Source organism: Neofelis nebulosa, chromosome 5, assembly GCF_028018385.1.
Source record: "Neofelis nebulosa isolate mNeoNeb1 chromosome 5, mNeoNeb1.pri, whole genome shotgun sequence".
NCBI lineage: Eukaryota > Metazoa > Chordata > Mammalia > Carnivora > Felidae > Neofelis > Neofelis nebulosa.
The window spans coordinates 47,007,715-47,024,251 of NC_080786.1; the positions used below are offsets into that span (position 1 = coordinate 47,007,715).

Here is a 16,537-nt window from a genome sequence, read left to right on the forward strand (position 1 = left end):
TGGGTTCTAGCCCCGCATCAGGCTCTGTGCTGACAGTGTGGAGCCTGCTTGGGATTCTCTGTCTCCTTCCCTCTCTGTTCTTCCCCAACTTGGCTCTCTCTCTCTCGCTCTCTCTTGCTCTCTCTCTCTCAAAAATAAATAAATAAGAACTTAATAAAAGAAATAATAGCTGACTTGTCCAAGACTAAACAATAGAAATAAAAAATTAATTCAGGTTCATCTTAGACCTTCTATGCAGATGCTTTTCTCTAGATCATAAGCCCAAATGATCTTGTATTTTGTACTAGTCAAAACTTTCCTAGGGAGATACCTAGGTTGGAAACAGATATGGGAGCTATAAGTATTTGCCAATTGATGCCATGGAAGTATACTGGAGAGAGTGTCAATAAGAAGAGGACCAGGCCCAGAACAGAATCCTGAGAAGCAGAAATATTTAATGGATGAACACAGTTGAGGCACCCTCTAGCAAAGTCAAAGGAGAAATTGTTACACAATCAGAAGGAGAGAGTGAGGAACTCGAGCACAGAGAGCACTTCTATAAGAAGGAAGTGGTCAACAGTGGCATATGCTGCAAGGAAGTCAAGTAAGGGGGCTATGAAGTATCATTTGGATTTGGTAACATCCAAATGACCAAGGTCATTTGATGACTTTGGCAAGAAAGTCTTGGTGAATAGAAGCAGAAACCAGAATGCAGGGAGATGAAGCATGAGGAAGACAGAAGAATTTCAGAGTATGCCAAGTCTTCAAAAATTTACACATAGAATCATGATATGGTCGAGCAATAAAGAACACTTGCATCCAGCAATTTCTATTTATGGGGTCTATACCCAAAAGAATAACCCCGAAGAACTGAGATATTTGTATATCCATGTTCATAGCAGGATTATTCACAAGAGCCAAAAGGTGGCTACAAACACAGATGCCCATCGAAGGATGAATACATAAATAAGAGGTGATGTATACATATAATGGAATATTATTCAGCCTTGAGAAGGAAGAAAATTCACACACATGCTACAACCTGGGTCCACCTAAGTGAGATAAGCCAGCCACAAGGACCAATGTCCTAGATTCCACTTATATGAGGTATCTAGAGAAGTCAAATTCGTAGAGACAGAAAGTAGAATGGTGGCTTCCAGGGACTGGTTGGGGGTTGGGAGAGAAGAGGAATGGGAAGTTATTGTTTAATAACAGTAGAGTTATTGTATAGAGTTTCAGTTTGGGAGGATGAAAAAATCTAGAGATGGATAGTGGTGATGGTCATACAATAATGTCATATACTTAATGCCTCTGGATGATACACATGAAAATGATAAAAATTGTCAGGGCTCCTGGGTGGCTTGGTCAGATGAGCATCCGATGCTTGATTTTGGTTCAGGCCATGATCCCAGGGTCATGAGATTGAGCCCTGTGTTGCTGAGCCCTGTTGGGCTCAAGCAGAGAGCCTATTTGGGATTCTGTCTCTCCCTCTATCCCTCCCTTCCATTTGTGCTCTCTCTCTCTCTCTAAAATAAAATTTAAAAAAGATAAAAATTGTCTATTTTATGTATATTCTATAAGCATACACAAACACAATATACACAAGTATATGTGCGCGCGCGCACACACACACACACACACACACACACACACACACCAGGACTTCAAGGAAGTCAAGGACAACTTTTTCAAATGGGAAAGTAATAGGGAGGGGTAGTCAGAGGAGAGCTGTTTAAGATGGACCCTTGAGCATAATTAGAGAAACAGAAATCCACATCCACCATCCAGGTAAAAGGAACACAAATACTGGGCAAGGACATTAAAATCATCTGCGGACGTCAGCACTACGCTTCAATAGCGAGCCTGGGTCTTTGTTGGGCAGATGGGCCTCATGGTTTATAACAGAACTCAAGTACGATCATATTGAACAGTTTTCAAAACACATAGAATCTAAGCAATATTAATCACATGAGTAACTTTTTCCTCAAGGATTTTCTTATAATTATCTCACTAAAGAGTTCAAATCAAATTTTATATTGATGACACTCTGGCGTTTTGCTGCTGTTGTGGTGGCAGCTTTGTTAATATTGTTTGTTGTTTTATTTTTACTTCCTGCAAATTCACATCAATCAGGAGTTTAGGTGAAATGGAAAAACGTTTCCATTTTTAATCATCCCCTAATTGCTCTTTACTGCCCTTTCGAAACTATGGTTAATTAAAAAGCATACCCCGAGAGCATGATAGTTTCCAAAGTCCAGAAAGTGGTTCTTGCAGCGTGTGGAGGTTTGACAATTTACAGTTATTCTTGCAATCCGCCAGCCGCTTCCTCTTCCCTTCCCCAACAGCAAGGGAGGGTGGGAGGGGCTGCCACATACAAATTGCAGCTATTCATTTGCTTCCATTATTCAGTAACCTGCGAGAAGAATGTGTATGAGTATTTCGTTCTATTTGAAGTCGACGGGAGCATTGGCCTTGATCAACTGTTTTTATGTCCTTTTTCTACCGTTGTCCCTACTACCCTGTAAATATTTTCAATTAGCGTTCCAACCTGTTAGAAACTTAACCAGTGATGTTCAGCATTGCAGGACCAGCACCTGTTTTTTATTCTTGTGGCCGAACTTTAGACAGACCATAGCTTATGGATAAGCAACAGTTTCAGTTTTGCAATTCTTTATCTGTATGTAACAGGCAGCTATTCATGAGAAAGGAAGTTTAAGGCCTGTAGGTAAAAAACCACTACCCAGATTCCAGGAAAAAAGTCCGTTTACTGAAGTTTTTTTTTTTTTTTTCTTTCTTTCTTTCTTTCTTTCTTTCTTTCTTTCTTTCTTTCTTTCTTTCTTTCTTTGTACAATATGTCTGCAGTCAGATTAGCATTTAGGTCATACTCTGAAGAGTTTAAATTAATTAGCCTTATAAAAGCAAGTTAATTCCTCATGTATCAGCTTGACAGTTTTTGTCTGCATAGAGCAGAATTTTGTTTTTCTATGATTATCTTTTGGCCACAGAGGAGATGTTTCCTTATGTAAATGAGCATTACATAATCAAGTATAGATTTCAATAGCTTAACTTTTCAAAAACTTGCTCACACATATACATTTGTGTATATGTTAATTATATATGAATACACACACAAATTATAGTCTGTTACCATGATTCCAAATGTGACGTTTGTGAATAACTCCATTCTCCATAGAATGTATAAAGCAAAATGACTCTGGTGTTTCACAACTTCCTCTTTTGGTAGACTGTCCTTTTGCAGAGAGAAAAAAAAAATGACTAAAAAGAGCTAAGCAGAGAGTCAGAGCCCTTTCAGATGGTGGTTAACTCAACTATTTAAGGAGCTTAACAAGCAACTGAAAATAACACAGCGGTAAGAAGAAAGTGTTAACTTGCTATTTTTTATTTTTATTATTTGGATTGCTGTTTATGTAATAACAATTTAAATGTTGGCTGCATTATAAAATAGGTTAGCTTAATCTGACAATTCTTACGGAAATAGTCCGTATTTTAAATGAAAAACTTTAGTAAATTTACAGCTTCAACCGCACATTCAACCTTTTAAAAAGCTGGAAGATTTTGAAGTTCTTATTGATCTCCAAATTATTTTAACTGAAAAGTAAAAAAAAAAATATTTATTTTCATAATTTTGTACACAATTTAGTGCCAAAAGAACTTTCATACTAATGTAAATTTTGAGAACTTTTTCTTCCCTTAGCTCTAGTAAATTCCTAACATTTGTAAGTTATCCTAGTTACATTTGTTAATTTTGCATAGTATTAGTTGGACATTTTCCAGGATAAAGATATTTTTGCCTTTTTTCTACCCACTGTGAAAATATAGAGAATTATTTAAAATGTGACATTTCAGTCTTATCTTTCATATCATCACATTATGATGATATTTAAATACTTAGGAAAAAAGCAATTCGTACTGTAGATAGTAGTATTTAAAAAAGTAAATAAGTAAATCAAATTTTAGAAATTTATGTTTGTCTTAAGATTAATTCCCAGTTAAAAAAAAAAAAAGATTAATTCCCAGTTATAATGCTTAAAAGTGGAGTAAAAACTAAAAGTCAAACCCTTTGAATTCGTAATTGCAGATCAAAATAAGCTGAAACTAATTTCATTAGGAAATTCTAAAGTAATCTAAATCCAACAGAATTTTTTTATTTGTGCCAAGCCAGAGTAATATATATGCATATTAACTATTTAATATAATTACATTTATCACACAGCGATTTGTAAATCTTTTTTAAGCAAATAATATATTTGAATGCTTACTTAATTTGGTTTGCTTTCTTAATTAATCAGGTGGCTTCTGAAAAAGAAAGTCCACATTGTTCCATAAATTAATGGATTTAATTTTAATCAATTTGGGTAAACGATGCTGTCACACTGGTTCTATTACATTACCTAGAAAATAGGGTGTTGTTTTTTTTTAAATTATTTTCATGCAATGTGCTGTGACAGGAGTCACTGTCTTTCGATTATAGAGAGAAGAAGAACAGATTGTTAGTGTTAGAAATTCAGGAAACGAACTGTTGACTCAAGTTTGACATTCTTAACCCGATCAAAAATTTACCATCAAATTGATAGTTGTGAGAAATCCATTAAAATTGTGCACGTCCGTTTTTATCTATCACACGCTAGTTACACACAACTATTTCCATCAGAACTTGGTTGTGTTCTTTGCAACAACACCACGTCTAATGCCCCTCTCTTTAAAAATAAATGATGGAAGTATTCTTAAATGTCTGGAATTTTAAATATGAGATATTTTGATATCATAAGCTATTAAGTGTTGTGGGTTTGTTGTACGTAGTGTGGTATTACACTGAATAGCTGATACCAACCAAGCAAAAACATAGTCAAGGAAATTATGATCTAAATTGATCAACACTGTAATTCAGACTGGCAAACGAAGGCCAAAGAAGTAGAGAAAATTCTATCTAGCTGGCGTGATGGATGTGTTGCTGTTGTGGTGGTTGTGTTTGTTGGGAACTCTTAGTCTCCGAATGAACCGTCTAGTTCTAGATTATGGAGATTAAGTTTAGAATTTGCTCCATGACAAAATTATATGTACCAAAAAAAAAAAAAAATGAGTGCTACCTGGCTGAGTTTCCATGAGCTATATGGTTTGTTAAAGGAGAAGGTCTTGTCATTATTGGGAGAACAGCAAGATGCATTGCATAGGCTTTTTATTTCACATGGTGTCATAAGAAAAAGCATTAAGAGTCCCCCCCCCAAATCCACATTTTTAAAGTGAAACTGATATAATATTGTAAGTAATTTATTACATAAATTTTTACTTTTCAACTACAGACATAAATTGTACTGTGTTTCGTTAAGATTACATTCATATGACACACTGAGACATAAATCTTCACTGAATCATAAAAGTTGAAGCTGGATGACTGCTGTATAGCGCTGCAAAATCTTGTATCTGTCTCAGTAAGACGTGGTTGTCTATATGATGTGTGCGTGTTCTTGCCGGGTGTCTGTCAGACTGCTGCCATCCAGGATTGATCCAACGAATCTCACAGTTTTGTTGGGTGTCTGTCCCCTCCTTCACAGTGGGAACTTTCTAAAGCCGCCCACCTGGGCAAGAGAATCACCTATTTCTAGAGGGCTCTATCCCACCTCACTAATATGTTACCTTTCAAATAATAATTTTGCTTTGAAACAATAAGGCTATTTGTTCTTAACATAGATGACCGGACTCCCAAAAGAACTTTTGAAACATTGATGCCCTTGTTTGGTTAGTTTTCCTTTTTTTTTTGTTTTTTGTTTTTTGTTTTTTTTTTCTTTGCTTTTTAGCCATTGTCTCATTTGCAAAAGTAAAGATGAGAGCTTTTTGCTGGAAAGATTATAGTTTGAGGGCAGACTCAGAGGGATGGCGTGTTTTGGATTCAGAAACAAAAATCCTCTAAATCTGGATACTATGGCTTTTTCAGCCTTTTTAAAAGCAAATTGTGTCCACTTACATCCATTGATTTTCTATTTAGTTTTACCGGATGGGACTTCCAAATAAGTGCCACATGTAGCATATTCATATTTCTTCTATTAATGAAAAGATGTGTTATATGGGAAAATTATTATGTTCCCAAAAATAGGTGCTTTGGAAGTACATATGATTGTAAGAGGGAATATGAATCTCATTTCCACACAAGAAAGAATCTCTGCAAATATAAAGAATAAAGGCAAATTCTTTTATATTTCTGAGTATTTCCTTTAAAAAAGAAGCATTATATGTGGTCTAATTTACACATCTGCATTCTAGAAAATAAAAACACTGTTTAATGCTTAAATCTTTAGAGCGTAAATTATGTGTTGTTTGAGAATTACTATTACATTGCCAATGCTTCCCTAACATCAGTGATATTTTTATGATGTTATATGAACTAGAAATAGGCATTTAGATTTGATGTCTTCTAAATACTTTCCAGCTTTGTCTTTTCATCATTCTACATGTGTGCAAAATGGGCTTACATTCTCCAGTATTGCTACGGAAAACAATAAATTTGTATTTTTAAATGCAAATTTAAAGAAAAATAGCATTAAAACCATTAATTCATAATGGAACCATGGACAGTGAAGCAGAAATGAAGTTAGATTACTGTTCTTACTCCATGAACTAGTATAAAATGTCCCAGCTCATTTTTATAGAAATTAATTGTAAGTTCTCAGTTTTTTCCACATTTAGTGGTTATCACAGTCTAAAAATTCTTTTCACTTTGGAAACAAACAAATAGTAATATGATCTTGAAAAAAATCACCACAGTTCTGATTCTGGAAAAAAAAATAAATTAGCAGCGTTTTTCTTTAAGCATACCTCAGTTCAATTTGTTTTCACTTTGCATAAGAAAAAAAATTGAAGCAGAATGCTTTATGCTCTTCCTGTGTTGGTGAACAGATCTGAATTAGAGGAGAGGCAGGAACATCGTCTAGACAATTAGGCTGCCTTCTGAGTAAAAATCATATATCTAACGCCATTGGAGTTTTTAAATGCTCACTAGAAATGCTTATTATACTTCGTTTACTTAATTTTTGTATTGAGAAATAATTTCAAGCTCAAAACAATTGTAAAAATAAGAATTGTATAGTGGACACCTATATACCCTTACCCAGGTTTGCCTAATCTTAATATTTTACTCTAGTTGCTTCATAATTTGCTTATGAATGAATGAAGCATAGTTGCTTCATTCTTTCTCTCTCCATATCTTTCTGTCTCCATTTTTTCTTTCCTGAACCACTTGAGGGTAAGTTATAAAAAACATGACCCTTGACTTCAGCTTGTAATTACTAAATATAGAGGTAGTCTCTTATGTAATGGTTGCAATATCCATTTCATAAATTTACATTGATACCATACTTTTATCTATTATTGGCCCATATTACAATTTGCTATTTATCTAATAATGTCCTTTATAATTTTCCCCCGCCAGTAAAGCATCCAGTTTAGAGTCATGTGTTACATTTATTTGCAATGTCTCTTTAGCCTCCATTAATCTGGAACATTTCCACATCATTTCTTTGTCTTTTATAAAATTAAAACCTTAAAGTCTACCCACCAACTTTTTTTTTCTTTTTTTTTTTTTTTAATTTTTTTTTCAACGTTTTTTATTTATTTTGGGGACAGAGAGAGACAAAGCATGAACGGGGGAGGGGCAGAGAGAGAGGGAGACACAGAATCGGAAACAGGCTCCAGGCTCCGAGCCATCAGCCCAGAGCCTGACGCGGGGCTCGAACTCACCGACCGCGAGATCGTGACCTGGCTGAAGTCGGAGGCTTAACCGACTGCGCCACCCAGGCGCCCCATCTTTTTTTAACATTTATTCATTTTTGAGACAGAGCATGAGCAGGGAAGGGGCAGAGACAGGGAGACACAGAATCTGAAACAGGCTCCAGGCTCTGAGCTGTCAGCACAGAGTCCAACACGGGGCTCGAACTCACAAACTGCGAGATCCTAACCTGAGCGGAAGTCGGACGCTCAACCGACTGAGCCACCCAGGCACCCCTCTTTTTTTCTTTTTAACCGTGTTGCTCATTTTGTATTTGTCTGACGTTTCCTCACGATTAGATTGTGGTTTTGCAGTGTTTGCTAGAATACTGCACAGGTGATGATACCTAGGGTCACAGGATGCTCATCTATCCGCCAATGGTATTATTAATTTTGGTTGAGATGTCAAAGTGTTGCCTAATTTCTCCACATTGTAATGACAACTCCTCATGAAAAATTTCCTCTTGGGTTAATATTAATTGATGTTCTCATCTGATGCAGTCTTGACTGTAATGCATTACAGTTATAAAATCATGATTTTCCAGCTCCAACACTCCCGGCACATTTCAGTCAGCCTTTTGTATTCTAATGTAAGCAAAATCTCCCCTCTCTCCTGTATTTAATTACTAATTTGTATATCTGTTCCCGATATTAACTCAGGAAATTTTGTCTTTCCAATGGGTTATAATTCCTTACTGCCTTAATTGTTATGGTGCTCAAATTGTCCACATCTGACCAATGAAGACTCTTTATTCTGGTTTCTATGTCCCTGTGGCCAGCTTCCCTCGTATTAGTACGCACTTTCTTACTTTCTGGCATAAAAAGATGTTCTAGGCTAATCTGGTACCTAGCACATCCCAACCCTGGAATCATTCATTTCTCATTTCTTTTAATGGAAAATGGTCTAAAAGGCCAAATCTGGGTTAGGTATTCTCACTGCCACTGGAGTGCTTTTCTTTTTTGACCCTTCCAGCAAAAATATATTAATGCAAATACACACATACAGACACAAACATACAAGTATGCATACAAAAATGCATATGCATGCATTCATAAAAATTTATATCCATACACATATGTTTTGGACATCCTGCATTCACCTGCTATTTCCAATTCCAATCCATTCCCAGAAGGTTCTTTTTTGCCCTCACCTATGCCATGTTTGTGTGTCCCTTCTTCCACAGTGTGAGCCCTGGATCTGAACATCAACGTGTTTACTCATTTACTCAATTCTATAAAGCATCTAAGAGGCACCTGGGTGACTCAGTCGGTTAAGCTTCCCACTTTGGCTCAGATCATGATATCTTGGCTCGTGAGTTCAAGCCCCACATTGGGCTCTGTGCTGACAGCTCAGAGACTGGAACCTGCTTTGAATTCTGGGTCTCCCTCTCTCTCTGTCCCTTCCCCGCTCATGCTCTGTCTCTCTCTCTCTCTCTCTCTCTTTCAAAAATAAATAGAAAATTGTTAAATAATTTAAGAATTAATTTACCCAAATCACTACAATAAACCCACCAAAAAGATTTCAGGGTTTGTGTGCACCTTCTCCCTCCACACACTCATTCCCCACCAAACACTGTGTTTATTAGTTACTTGGATGAATTCCTTTCTTCCTTCCTTCCCTCTTCCCTCCATCCCTCACATGTTTTCTTTCTTTCCATTTCAGGTTATCATAGTATTCATCTGAAATACAATTAGATTGATTTGTTTCTGTTTCCAGTTTTAGAATTTTTTCCCTTTGCATTCTTATTGGTTTAATTTTATTTTTTACTTGATTGACTTTTAATTGTTTTTCCTAGCCATGGAGATTAAGTGCCTCTTGCCCAAGCCATTTCTGTTAAACAAACCTGATGGTCCTATTTCAAATGTTATGATACAACTCAGAAATACCTGTGTGAGTTATTGGTTAAACTTTTAGCTTTATATTTCAATTCTGTTTAATCTACATTTAGTCTGAAGCTAATTATCTGTCACGTATTCCAAAAAGTGGTAATTTCCATAAAGAAAGTAAGTACCAGTGGTCTTTGGTCAACCTTATGAATTTATTATTCCAGAATGGATTTTTAAAATTAAATGTGCATATAGCATCACACTTACAGAAAAATAGGCAAGGAAAGAAGCAACCATGAATTTGTATAGTCCATAAGCACTGGAAAAATTCTCACCCTCTTCTATGAGTCATTCTAGAACATTCCTGTCCCTTGTACTCTCCCATATTCTCCTCATAATGATGGACACATCCTGATATTTCTGGTAGGAAGAGAGAGTTGGTGAGTGCCAAGACTCATTTTCAATTTCCATTCTGTCACTTACTGCCTGTGAATCTTGGATGGTTACTTCTCTCTCCAGATATCTAACCCCATAACTTTAAATTAAAAAAAAAAGTTATACCTCCTTAAATTTTGCCAGCTTATGAACTCATACCTCAAAGTGATTATTAAACCTCAGATGTTAATAGGCATCTTAAAGTTAACACGTTCAAAATAAAGCCCCTCATTGCCCACCCTTCTCTCTGCTCCATGCCAGTCTTATTTGGTTAGTAAATGACATGATCTTACACCCAGTTATCCAGGTCAAAAGTGTCACTGGTTTCTTTCTTTCCTTCACCTGCATCCTACTTATCAGCAAGCTTGTCAGTTCTGTTTCCAAAATATATTCCAACATTGACCAGGCTCACCCCTTCCACCATTTTGAGCACAGTGAAAGACACTATCATCTCTGTTCTGGACGTTTCTCTCTTTTTCTACTCTCTCTGTCAAGACAGAGAACTTGCACAAGTGGTGGAGGGGCAGCGGGAGAGGGAGATAGAGAGAATCTCAAGCAGGCTCCGTGCCCAGGGTAGAGCCCAACGCGGGGCTCGATTGCACAACTGTGAGATCTTTTTCTACTCTCGCATCCCTACCAGCATGACCTTTTAAAATAGAAGTCAAATCCTGTGACTCCCTGCTCAAAATTCTTCAATGGATTCCTATTTTAATTATGAAAAAAAAATCCAAATTCCTCACTATTGCTTATATATATTATCCTCTACTTACATCTCCTCCCTCACATCCTTCCTCTTATCCCATCATTCACGATGCTCTGGCTCCACTCCTTATTTTGCTTCTGGAGCTTCCTAAACTCATTCCTGACTCAGGGACTTTGCACATGCTCTTCCCTCTCTTGGCATGTTCTTCCCACACATTACTGTGCACAACTCTTCCTTCTTTAGATGTTCAGATGATCCTCCTAAAGGATGTCTTCCATGACCAACTAAATATTTTATTATAGTGTCCCTAACCCAGTCACTGTGTCCTTTTACCCCCTTTTAATTTTCTTGATAGCACTTAATACCACACAAAACCTTTGTTTCTTTGTTTAATTATTTATTCCCTGTTCCTCCCACTGACAGGTAAGTTCCATGAGGGTAGGGTTTGGTCTGTTTTGTTCATATTATATCCTCGGTGTCTAGAAGAATCCCTGAAACATATTAGGTCTTCAAATGATGATTAAGCAAAAGGCCTCAACAGTTTTGAACCTTAGATACAAATAAAACAAGCATGATAAAAATAACCGCTACCTCCCAAGGTCATGTGGAGGAGGCCATGATTACGGTAGTGTTCTAAACTGCCATGCAATTGTCAGGTGGGATACTTCTGTTAGCACTGAGTGAAAGGAACTGACACAAAAGAAGTGGTCCCTGGGGACAACAAATAGACCGAGAAGTTCTCTTTTTTGTGTGCACTGGCTCTCTTCCATGGAGCTAAAAAGAGACTGGTTCACAGTGGGTGCCACTAATCTCTTAGAATCCTGGGGGCAGTCACTCTGCATTGCCGCCCCACTGCCTTTGCACTGGTTCTGCCTCTGCCCTCACCCCCAGGGAACACATGTGCCCGCCCTTCCTTGCCAGCTAGGGTTCATCGCTTCCCTCAAGCCAGATGGAAGACCAATCTCCTTCCAGAATTCTTTCCTGATTCACCATCTGCCTGTTCTGGCCTCATGGCTATGCATATAGTTCACATACTGTTGTGTAATTATTTGCTGGTTCTATTTTTTGATCTTGGAGTGGATTTTAAAGGCTATTTTAGGAATATTGTTTGGAGTTGTTTTGTGTGTGTATCCAACATATCAAGTTTAAGGTTATAAACCTATGACTTGGTTCATGAGATTATTAGGTCCTAAATAATGATGATGATGGCGGTGGTGGTGATGATGATGATAATGTTAATAATAATAGCTTTACTATTATAGTTTTTAGTACTCGTTTTTAGCACCATTGCGTATCATTTTTAGTACCAGGTTTTAGTGCCATTTTTAAAATGCCATTGTATTTAATACCATTGTGCTTCACAGGATTAACTAACGAATTTAAAACCCTCACAGACTTTGTGAAATAAGTACCCCTAGTACTATTTTACAGATTTAAGGGGGGAAAAAAGACAGGTTCAGAGAGAGTTTGATAATGGTCACAAAATTGGTCCCGGTGTGTCTGTCTCCACAATGGATCTTTACCATGTTCACATACTGCCCCTCGTATTTATACTGAGCCACTTTTTATTTTCTATTCTATGGTCCTCCCAGAGGAGGGATGTGGTGACCCTGCCTTTGTGGTTCTTCTCAAGAAGTGGGTTATGCGAAGAGACAATTTTAATTCTTGTGAGAGGCCTCTGTTTCCATTTTGAAGTGCATTTATTCATGTATTCATCTATCAAGCATTATGCATGAAGCACTCATCTAGATGCTAGGAAAACAGTGATGACCAAGCCCAAATTTCTACCTGAAGGAACTGAGGTTCAGTCCAGTGGGAGGCAAGACAATGACTAAGCCGGTAAACAAGTAAATGTTTACGAAGGGAATTTCGATGATGCTAGATAGCAGCATGAAGAGCATTCAACAAAGTAAAAGGATAGACAGGCAGAGAAGCAAAGTTCCTGTACCTAGCTGGCCTTCCAGGTGGCCTCTCCGAAAGGGACATATTTAAGCTAAGACCTGAATGATGGGGACTTTGAGAGTGCCATGCAGAGGACCCTGGGAAGAGTGCTGGGCGAGTGCAGAGGAGGCAGGAATGAGTTTGGCATATCTGAGAAGCAGAAAGGAGGAGTCCAGGTCCCATGGGGGTAGTGAGAGATGATACTAAGAAGCTGGGGCTGAAAAAGGGCCAGGTTCCTTAGGTTGTAGGCTAAGGCAAGGAGTTGTACACTGCGAGCAAATATTTGCAGACATGCATGTGTGTGTACTTGGGAAATGAGTGCAACGGGTGACCCATTCGCTCTCTGTGTTTAACATAGGCCAAGAAAAACTGTGGCTTGAAGAGAAGCAGGGATTACTACATAGGGCAAAAGCTTTCTTAGGTGGTAAATTATTATATTTAGATAAATTTCAATGAGCTGAGTTTATCTTCAGAGGTTAACTACATTTTCTTGCCTTCTCATTTTTTAAAAAAAAATTTTTTTTAACGCTTATTTATTTTTGAGACAGAGAGAGACAGAACATGAACGGGGGAGGGTCAGAGAGAGAGGGAGACAGAGAATCGGAAGCAGGCTCCAGGCTCTGAGCTGTCAGCACAGAGCCCGACACGGGGCTCGAACTCACGAACAGCGAGATCATGACCTGAGCCGAAGTCGGACGCTGAACCGACTGAGCCACCCAGCCGCCCCTTGCCTTCTCATTTTTATAATTGGTATGGGTTTGATGAAAGTGAAAGGGCTTAAATATTATTTAAATGTGTCAATTTCAGATTTTTCAGTAAAATTCTTATGGAATAACTGACGTTCGTCATGGCCATTGAAAACAGGTACCCTGATGTCTGGTAATGGGGTCACCAGGCACGTTAGTTTCTGCATGGATAAGAAGCAGAAAAGACTAGAGAAAAGGCTGTTTTCTAGTCTCTGAAGACAACAGATGTTCTCCTATTTATTCTTCTCAAATCCCAGCACCAGTGATGGTAGGGACCCTTACAACATCAACCAATTCCTATTATAAGTAGCGATTACTTACTCTGCATTTCCAGAATAATTATAAATTTCCTCTGATTTATTTTTATTATCCCAAGAGATCTAAATCATCCAATTATTACCTTTTAAATCCCAGAATTAGATGGATACAACTTTTGCAGGGGGAGTTGGGTGGTTGAATATGATTTGGGAAAGGAATATAGAATATCTTACTAAAAAGGACTTCTCCTCCTCCTCTTCCTCCTCCTCCCTCTCACCCTCTCCTTCCTTTTCCTTCTCCTTCTTCGTATTAGTATTAGTATTAGTATTAGTATTAGTATTAGTATTATTTAAACAGACCTAATATTTATTAGGGACAAGAACAAATGGCCTCCCCACATACTTAAGAAGTTAATGACAACGAGTATGGCTGTTTGTGTTAAGAGATGACAATGAAAGGGCGCCTGGGTGGCGCAGTCGGTTAAGCGTCCGACTTCAGCCAGGTCACGATCTCGCGGTCCGTGAGTTCGAGCCCTGCGTCAGGCTCTGGGCTGATGGCTCGGAGCCTGGAGCCTGTTTCCAATTCTGTGTCTCCCTCTCTCTCTGCCCCTCCCCCGTTCATGCTCTGTCTCTCTCTGTCCCAAAAATAAAAAAAAAAAAAAAAAAAAAAAAAAAACGTTGAAAAAAAAAAAAAAAAGAGATGACAATGAAAAAAATCTACCCGTGGCATTGGACTGGGTGTGGCTAGAAGGATGACAATGGGTGGGGTAGAGAGGAACACAGTCATAGTTTCCCCAAGGCAGGCAGACATGATATTGTAGGAGCCACAAGCTGACTTATGAGTGTTCCTGTCAATGCCCAAAGAGAAAACTATTTTGTTGGTGGTATTGGGAAGTATGGAGGAGCACAGGTGACTTGTGTGCTATTTAAGCCATGCAGTCCATTGAATCATGTAAATATGTGGGTATGATGACTCACCGTATTGTTGGATTATTGCAAAGTGTGAGATGGTGTGTGGTTTCCAACTGCACGCATGTGTAAATGCATGAATATCTGCAGTGTGTGAATATTTAGGGAACACCCCTGAAACATGAAGCCGCTTCCTGACCTGCTGCCCATAGGTGGACAGATTAGTTAAGAAGCAAATATATTGAAGTATGAGAGTACCAGGCTTTTTACAATAATAATAGTACACATTTGTTGACATGCACTAGATGCAGAAGGGGAGCGTAGAACAGCATGTGGGTTTGGGGCATCATTCCAGAATTGGATGCTAAAGATGCCTTCTCCAGAACCAGGAGGCCTCTCCTCCTGCCTTATTTGGCTTTGTTCCTCTGGTTGGTGACCCATCACATTGGAAAAGAATCTCTTTCAAAAGTGTAAATGTTCCTCTTTCTGTGGGTGATGTCATCATTCCTGTGGCCCAAACCTTTGTTACTAAATAGTACTTAGCAACACAAAATCATTATGTTCTCCGCTTAAAGTTCTGAGGGTGTTTGTTCTGACGAAATTGAGAGATACATTTTTTCAGCGAGGAAAGAATAAAAGCTGAAAAAGAGGGAAGCTATGCTTGGAACAATCTCTTGACTTGTGTTACTTAAATGAAGCAAGTAGACAACTAAATTTTTATCCCGTGGCAACAGCTCTGACTGCATAAAAAAAAAATCACATATGGTTCCAAAGGATGTGGTTTCCATGCAACTGTGCATTATGTACTCTTTTTTAAAGTGGAAGATGCCTTTTACTTGGCTTGGCTTATCCTTCCCATGTTGTCTTTTTCTTTTTTTTTTTTTTCTTGTAAAGTGGGTGGAGAAAGTTGGACAAAAGAAAGCTGTGCTCTGGTCAATTAAAAGTGATGTTTGAAAAGTGCCTGTTTATCACTCCAGGGAACATCTTGGATTCCCTTTTGATTACATCCTACCTGTCCATTCAAAAAACTCTAAGAGGATTTGTCTTTTATCTTATAAACAATAGCTGTACAAACTTGTAATTTGATTTTAATCCTCATATCTTGAAGAAATCTGCCATTTAACATGAGCTTATTTTTAAAATAGCCTATGTTTTTTGGGGGCGCCTGGGTGGCTCAGTCCATTAAGTGTCTGACTTTGGTTCAGATCATGATCTCATGGTGAGTTTGAGCCCCGCATTGGGCTCTGTAATGACAGCTTAGAGCCTGGAGCCTGCTTTGGATTCTGTGTCTCCCTCTCTCTCTGCCCCTCCCCTGTTCATGGTCTCTCTTTCTCTCAAAAATAAAAAACAACCCCCCCCACACACACAATTTAAAATAATATAAAATATTATTATTAATATTAAATATCCCATTTAAAATAATAATAATGCTGTGACCTCTGTTAGGTCAATTCCCATGAAATCATTATCACAATTCTATGAGGGAGATAATTTAAGTTAGTGGAAGACTAAGAGTTGAAGAGATTGATTAGAAATTTGTGCCTAATGACAGACTCCAAAGACCGTCTTTATTTCATAGAAGCCAAGGCATGCATGTGCAGAACAACAGCCTTTGAAGTAACACCCCCTTATTTTTTAACCTAATTCTTCTAAAAAGTGAGGTGCGTACATAGGCCATTGTACCAGTCGGGGTGGGGGAGAGGTGGCTATGCTTTTTCCAAGAGCAGCCAACAATATGGGCAGAAGGACAAGGTTGTAGCAGGCATGACTCTTGCCATTGGAAGCTGGCCCATGTGTCATATTTGGCACAGGAATACCTATTGCCAATAACACCAAAGGAGACAGTGTTTTACCCCTAGTCACCTGGTAATTTAGTCATAAATGAAATAGATTTAGTTCAGCTGGCTTCTTGCATCACAGTAAGGAAACTATCCAGACTTGTACCAAGTGTCATCCATGCA

At 38.1% G+C, this 16,537-nt stretch overlaps 1 protein-coding gene across 2 annotated transcripts in view; it reads left to right on the forward strand.

Annotated features, from left to right (window-relative positions):
* The first annotated feature begins 3,216 nt into the window (after nucleotides 1-3,216).
* The window catches only part of MBNL1 (muscleblind like splicing regulator 1), a 207,576-nt gene continuing 194,255 nt past the window's right edge, over nucleotides 3,217-16,537 (forward strand). Inside the window, exon 1 of one of the 2 annotated variants that reach the window (XM_058730251.1) lies at nucleotides 3,217-3,349. The gene's annotated coding sequence lies outside the window, so the exon portion shown is untranslated. The remainder of the gene's footprint in view (nucleotides 3,350-16,537) is intronic. The other variant, XM_058730266.1, reaches the window with a different exon arrangement.